General features: G+C 56.6%; 1 long non-coding RNA gene across 1 annotated transcript; it reads right to left on the bottom strand.

Annotated features, from left to right (window-relative positions):
* Positions 1 to 1110: 1110 nt before the first annotated feature.
* LOC116268643 lies at positions 1111 to 2137 on the bottom strand. The gene is made up of 2 exons (XR_004181343.1): positions 1980 to 2137; positions 1111 to 1856 (listed from the first exon to the last, which is right to left on the bottom strand). It is a non-coding gene; the product is annotated as an uncharacterized LOC116268643 (long non-coding RNA).
* Between the last annotated feature and the right edge of the window lie 4409 nt (positions 2138 to 6546).

The following is a 6546-nucleotide window of genomic DNA, read 5'->3' on the forward strand; positions in this document are numbered from 1 at the left end:
TTTTCTCAGTGGCTGGAGACCCAGGGCAGTGAAAAGGGTGGGGAGAGGAAGGGGCGTTGACTCCCTCCCCAGTGGGGCCATAGCTGGAGGGTCTGTTGCCTTTCAGGGATGCTGTGTTTAGAGGACCGAGGGCAGCCCAGAGGGTGGCAGACGGGGATTCTGGCCTCAGGTGGCTTGTGTCCCATGTCACCAGGAGCACAAGGAGGCAAGAGCCCGGGGCTCAGGGCAGGAGATTCCCATCCAGAGCTGGTTCTCCTCGGGCTGCAGAAGGGATGCTGCTGACTCGGGGCTTGCCAAGGCTACCAGGGTTGGCAAGGGGTCAGTGGCCTTTGGGGCTGGAGTGGAGGAGGGAGGGCTGATGGCAGGTCCCATTAGCTTGGGAGATGAGGACAAAGGGGACAAGGAAGGGGACGCTAGCCTCTCTAATCAGCCTGTTCCTGGTGTCACCAATGACCTCTCCCCTGGAGGCTGCTTTACCTGCTGTGGGGGCGTGTGGATCAGGGCGTGGTGGTAGCAGGTGGTTTGGGGATACATGGCCATGATGAGCTGCTCCCTCTGGAACAAGGCCTTGGGGTCCATCTGGGGGTTGGCCTTCCACTGAGGCCGTGACTGCCAGCTCAGGGTGTGTCTCCTCAGGGTTGTGTCAATCTGTGGCTGGGGGCACTCCTTCCCAGCTTGAGGGCTGTTGTGATACCTGGGTTTTCCTCTTCTTGGTTTAAAATAAATTAAGCAGGCGGGGCGCGGTGGCTGACACCTGTAATCCCAGCACTTTGGGAAGTTGAGGTGGGTGAATCACCTGAAGTAAGGAGTTCGAGACTAGCCTGGCCAACATGACGAAACCCCGTCTCTACTAAAAATACAAAATTAGCCAGGTGTGGTGGTGAACCCTATAATCCCAGCTACTCGGGAGGCTGAGGAAGGAGAATCGCTTGAACCCAGGAGGAGGAGGTTGCAGTGAATCGAGATTGCACCACTGCACTCCGGCCTAGGCCACAGAGCGAGACTCCATCTAAAATAATAATAAATAAATAAATAAATAAATAAATAAATAAATAAATAAATAAAATAATTTAAACAACAGACGTACAGCAAAAGAAGTGCAGCACAGAGTAAAGTTTTGCAAAAGAAAAACTGTATTTTGCAAGTTAAGTGCATAATAGACAATACACCTCGAGCGAGTTCAGAACGGGCTTCTCGTCAGGGTGGAACAGTGTTGATTACTACAGGAAAACTCCCCTTATGGGAATCTTACACAATTTTTCATAATGAGTGGGAAGCGGCGTCACTAGTAAGCATGATCTGGGTGGTCCTCTGGGTGCACATGGGCATTTGCTATACATGCCTGTTTCTAGGACACATGTCTCATTAGCATTTTAAATCTCCACCCAGGGGTGTGGTTTTTACTATTAAAATGAGCAAAGGGTCAGTTTGAGGACAGGTAAAATCAAAATGCACATGTTCTCAAAAGGGAAAGTCCCTACTGGGGATAGCTTTGCTTGAACTCAGTGACCGGGCGAATGCTGAGGCTTACTGTGTTGGCCATGCGGTCACCAAGGTCGCAGCATCCTGAGAAGGTGGTTGTCTCCTTGACTACCTCTCCTGCCTCGCCCAAGTTCCATGACCCGCCCTGGCCCAAATAAGGCCTCCGGGTCCATCTCGGGGTTGGCCTTCCACTGGGGCAGCGGGATGATCCAGCGTCAGCTCAGGGTGTGTCTCCTGGCTGTAGAGGGACTTGTGTCAACCTGTGGCTGGGTGGGGATGCTCCTTCCCAGCCGTTAGGCTGCCCCCAGGCTCCGTGCCTGGTCCTGGCCTGGACACTCACTCTGCCTTCTTCATCGATGTCATCTACCTCATACCTGTGGACAAAAGGAGGAAAACACTGGGTGTAGCCAGGGGCGCAGTCCCTGTCAAGGAGTGTGGAGGACCTGGGCAGGGCGAGGACCTGGTGCTCCCTGCACAGCTGGCCCCGCCCACATCACCCTCTGTGGAGCTTTTCTCCAGCTGAGCAGATGGGAAGCAGAGCAGCAGCCCAGGCAGGTGCAGCGACCAGAGAGTAGCCCCGGGGCTGGTGTCACTCCCTTGTTGGTGGCATGGCTGTAACTGACCACCTCGGCCAGGATCCACTGCTCGTCCCCATCCACGGGGCCTCACCTCGGGCAGCCACCTGTTCCAGGTTCAGCCACAGAGTCCCCTGGAGGTGGGACGGCCCCACAGAGGGGTGTGGGGGCCTGTGAGTAGAACAAAAGGTCAGTCCCAGCCCCCTGGGCAAGTACCGCAGCCCCTCCCTCGCAGCTGCTGCCCCTCACTTGTCACCGGCTCTCGCATCCACAGGGGCAGGGTCATGGCCGACTGCTGCAGCAGGGTCATCAGCACCCCTCTGCCCATGGTCTTCCGGGGTGGCTCCGAGTCATTGTAGAGACCTGCGATCTTGGCCGCTGTGGGAAGGAAGGGAGGCCTGAGGCCCCAGGGCAGTTGCTAGCCCTGACCCCCCAGCATGCTGCACTGAGCTGTTGGAGGACCCCCTGGGAGCACCCAGTCCCCCAAGTGAGCCTGAGGGCCCAGCAGGACTGTGACCCGATCTGCCAGGTGTCCTACAGGGGCTGCTGCACTGAATTACATATGGGTGAGACGGCAGCACAGCGGGCACCCAGGGGAAGGAACCCAGAGCGGGGTCCTTACTTGGGGCTTCAACCTAGCCCCAGGCCCTGCTGCTGCCTGAAGTCACGCCCCCTGCACCTGCCCACTTCAGGCCCCACCTCCAGACCAGGTACCCACCTGTCCCCCCTTCTCTCCCTCCCAGCGTGCCCACCAAGACCCCTACGCTGGCCTGCATCCTGGATCATCACCTCCGCCCCAGCCAGCTCCTCCCCGGAGTTCCACCTCCGAGATTCCCAGGGCACCGGCTCCCCTTCATGCTCCTCCTCTGCGACTGGCCCCGTCCCCGCCCTGGACGCCCCACCTATGTCATAGGCCTGCCCACTCCCTCTCATCAGGCCTGTGCCTCGCGGGGTCCGCGTCCTCCAGGAAGCCTTCCTCCTGGCACAGAGACCCTCCCCATCTCACTAGGAGTGCAATGGCCTGATTTGGCTCCCTGCAACCTCCGCCACGCCCCCTGCCCCACCTTTCAAGCAATTCTCCTGCCTCAGGCTTTCCAGTAGCTGGAATTACAGGCACGTGCCACTATGCCTGGCTAATTTTTGTATTTTTAGTACAGACGGGGTTTCACCATGTTGGTTCTCGAACTCCTGACCTCAAGTGATCCGACCGCTTCAGCCTCCCAATGTGTTGGGATTACAGGAATGAGCCACCGTGCCAGGCCTGGGCCCTGCCTGTTGTGCGATCTCTGGGGTGGGATTGGAGGGCACCCGCGGTTGGGCGCGGCAGGGCTCACAGGGACACCGCGGTTCTCCTCTCCAGGGAGATGATGTTCGTCCTGCACACCTTCCTGTCCGCCGTGGCCGCCCTTCGGGTAAGGAAGGAGACAGCGCAGCAGCAGGCGGGCGAGGGCTTGGGGTCCGCCCCGTGGCCGGAGCCGCCCTGACGCCCCCGTACCCTGCCGCGGTTGGAGTGGGCCTGGCACCCCCGTCCTAGGCGCGCCTCCTGCTCCCGCTGCACCCCGACCTCCGCCAGGACCTCTGCCCGCCGCGCTGCACTGGAGCTGGCCTCCCCGGCCCCAGGGCGCCGCGCAGGTCCCTTTGCTGACGCCAAGCCTGAGCCCGAGCCGGACACGGGGTCCAAGAGGCCTGTGAGCCCTGCGCGCCCGCGCGCTCCAGGAAACGACCACCCCAGGCAGGGAAGCTTATCCTCCAGAGGACTTTGGAGCCAGCTGTTGAGGAACCAGGAAACGCCCTGACAATTTTGCGACTCTGTCCCCGTCTCTACGATGGGGATGATAGTATTTATGGCCATTCCTGAGCACAGCAGGACTTGCCTTTTTCCTTTGGAAGGTTCTTCTCTACACCTTCTGCCTTGATAACCTGCCATCTGCACAGGGAGGTCTTCCCTGGCTCCCGATTTAAAATTGCAGCTCTGAGAACCCGGGTACCATGGCATATGCCTGTAGTCCCAGTTACGGGGGAGGTTGAGGTGGGAGGATCGCTTGAGTCCAGGAGTTGGAGGCTGTAGTGAGCTATGATTGCTCCACTGCACTACAGCCTGGGCAAAAGAGCAAGAAACAGTCTCTAAATATATAAAATAAAATTGCACCTCTTGTGTACTTCCCCGTCCGCTCCTTTTCCTGAATACTTACTATCTGACCTGCTAGGTGTTTTATTGCTCTCTTTAGTCTCTCCCACCCTAACCTTTGCACTAAACTGCCCGAGGACAGCTCTTGTCACTGCTGTAGAACAAAGTTCAGCACAGAGACCATGGCCAAGAAATAGTCAATAAAATAATGGACGATGGGCGCCTTCTACTGAGCTCCCGCTAATTGTGAGTGAGTAGAGGACTTGCCTGGGGAAATTCAGTGACTGCTGGGTGTTGCTGAGCTGTGAGGAAGTTCAGGTCCGGCTGCAGTGGTGAGGCTGTGACTCAATCAATCGCTGCTGATGCTCACAGGACGTTCACTAGCTTAGTCCCAGGGGGCAAGGATTTTAAACTCCCTACGTCCAGTTTCCCTCATCATCCATAAGATGCACAATAGCTCAAATTCCTTCCCTCACAGGATGGAGCCGTGTGGATGCCCGAACAGTGCCTGCTGCACTGCAGGAGCCTGCCACCAGCCCTCCCTCCTTGTCTCTTACCCGCCTGCTGCCTGGGATGGGATGAAGATGGCCCTGTGCTGCCCCAACCCTGGCTGCTGGCTAAGAGCCCATATGATCTGCCTGTCAGAGGAGTTCCTTCAGGAAGAACCAGGGCAGCTTCTGCCCCTAGAGGGCCACTGCCCCGGATGAGTGTGTAGCCCTCAAAAGCCCCAGCCTGGTCCAGCTCTGGGAAGAGGGTGCCCAGTTGTGCAATCCAGGCTGGCGCAGCTGAGTCCTGATCTTGGTATTCAGGGCTGAGCCTGGAGGGGGCATGTGATGCCTGACTCTGTATCTCTCTCTGGCCCCATGCCTTGGTAACTGTGAGATGTCACTGCTTTGGGTGACCAGATCTGGCTGTGCTGGATGAGCATGGAGGAAATAGCAGAAGACTTGGAATTAGAAGACGTGAGTGGGCTTTGGCTGCAGCCTCCTTACCCCACTCCCTGCCCTGGGCTGCCTCTGACCAACCTTCTTATCTCTGCAGGCACACTGGACAGCCCTGCTGGAGACCTAATCCTCAGTGTCCCTAACCCCCTCCAGATACTGGATACCGGTGGCCTAGGGTCCTCAAAGACCGGTGGGACATCAACCTCGGCCAGTGTCCAGGCTTTCTCTTTTTTGTGAGACAGAGTTTCCACCTCTTTTTCTGCCCAGGCTGGGAGCACAATGGCGCAATCTCGGCTCACTGCAACCCCACCTCCCGGTTCAGCCATTCTCCCTGCCTCAGCCTCCTGAGTAGCTGAGATTACATGCATGCCACTGTGCCATTAATATTCTATTTTAGTCTTCAGACAGGGTTTCTCCATGTTGGCCAGGCTGGTCTCAACCTCTCAACTTCAGGTGATCTGCCTGCCTCAACCTCCCAAAGTGCTGGGATTACAGGAGTGAGCCACTGCACCTGGCCTCCTCCAGGCCTTGGACCTTTAGCCAGAAGGAATTTTGGTAGACAAAAAAAGTCAGAAAGCCAAGTGAATGTAGGGAGATTTCCTTGCAGAGCAAAAGGACTCACCAAGAAGGGGAAATGGGGTCCCTCAAGAGAGTGTCTCATGCCCTATGAGGTTTGGGACTGACTCCTTTATGGGCTTCTTTAACTAAAGAGGGATATATCTTATGAAGATTCCAGGAAAGGTAAAGATTCCTCAAGACCAGAGCCACCTCTATACCCAAATCCAGGTGTTCCTGAGCCGCCTTGGCACTGGCGGGTGTGTGGTTTCTCAGATGTTACTGATCGCATAATGAGATCCGAAAGAAACTTATATCAAATACGTAAAAGCGTTGTGTCTGGTTGGTCGAGAGTACCAGGATGGTCCTCGGCCCTATTTTTCAGGGACTTATTGGCCCTTAGCATATGCAGCTATTTCAAGTTTCCTTCTTCTGGTCATGTGAAACTGCTGCTTGGGATTTTCTATTCACTTGCTACCACTCTATTAATCTCACATTCTTGCCTCTTTTCTGTGCCACCCCGTGTGGGTCCGACCCGTTGTTACTGGAGTGCAATGCAAAGTCTGAGTCAAGGGGGCCTCCTGAAGGTTGCTATGGCAGGGGCGGAGCTAGTAGCTGGGGGACCTGCCAGTCACGGGGATTCCTCAGGGGCACAGAGGAGGGTGGTGGGGCCTGTGGCCCTAGCAGGGGAGCAGCTTCTCCTCTGCCTGGAAGCCCCATGCCTCAGCTTTCCCCACACTCCCACCTGCCCGCTTGCTTCTGAACTCACATATTTCTTGGAAGGCTTGGGAGACTCACCTTTACTCAGAGGGTTGGTTAGCTATCTCGTGCCCAGCTTGACCTTGGACTTTAAATAGTGAGG

Source organism: Papio anubis, unplaced genomic scaffold (genome assembly GCF_008728515.1).
Source record: "Papio anubis isolate 15944 unplaced genomic scaffold, Panubis1.0 scaffold1886, whole genome shotgun sequence".
NCBI classification, from domain to species: domain Eukaryota; kingdom Metazoa; phylum Chordata; class Mammalia; order Primates; family Cercopithecidae; genus Papio; species Papio anubis.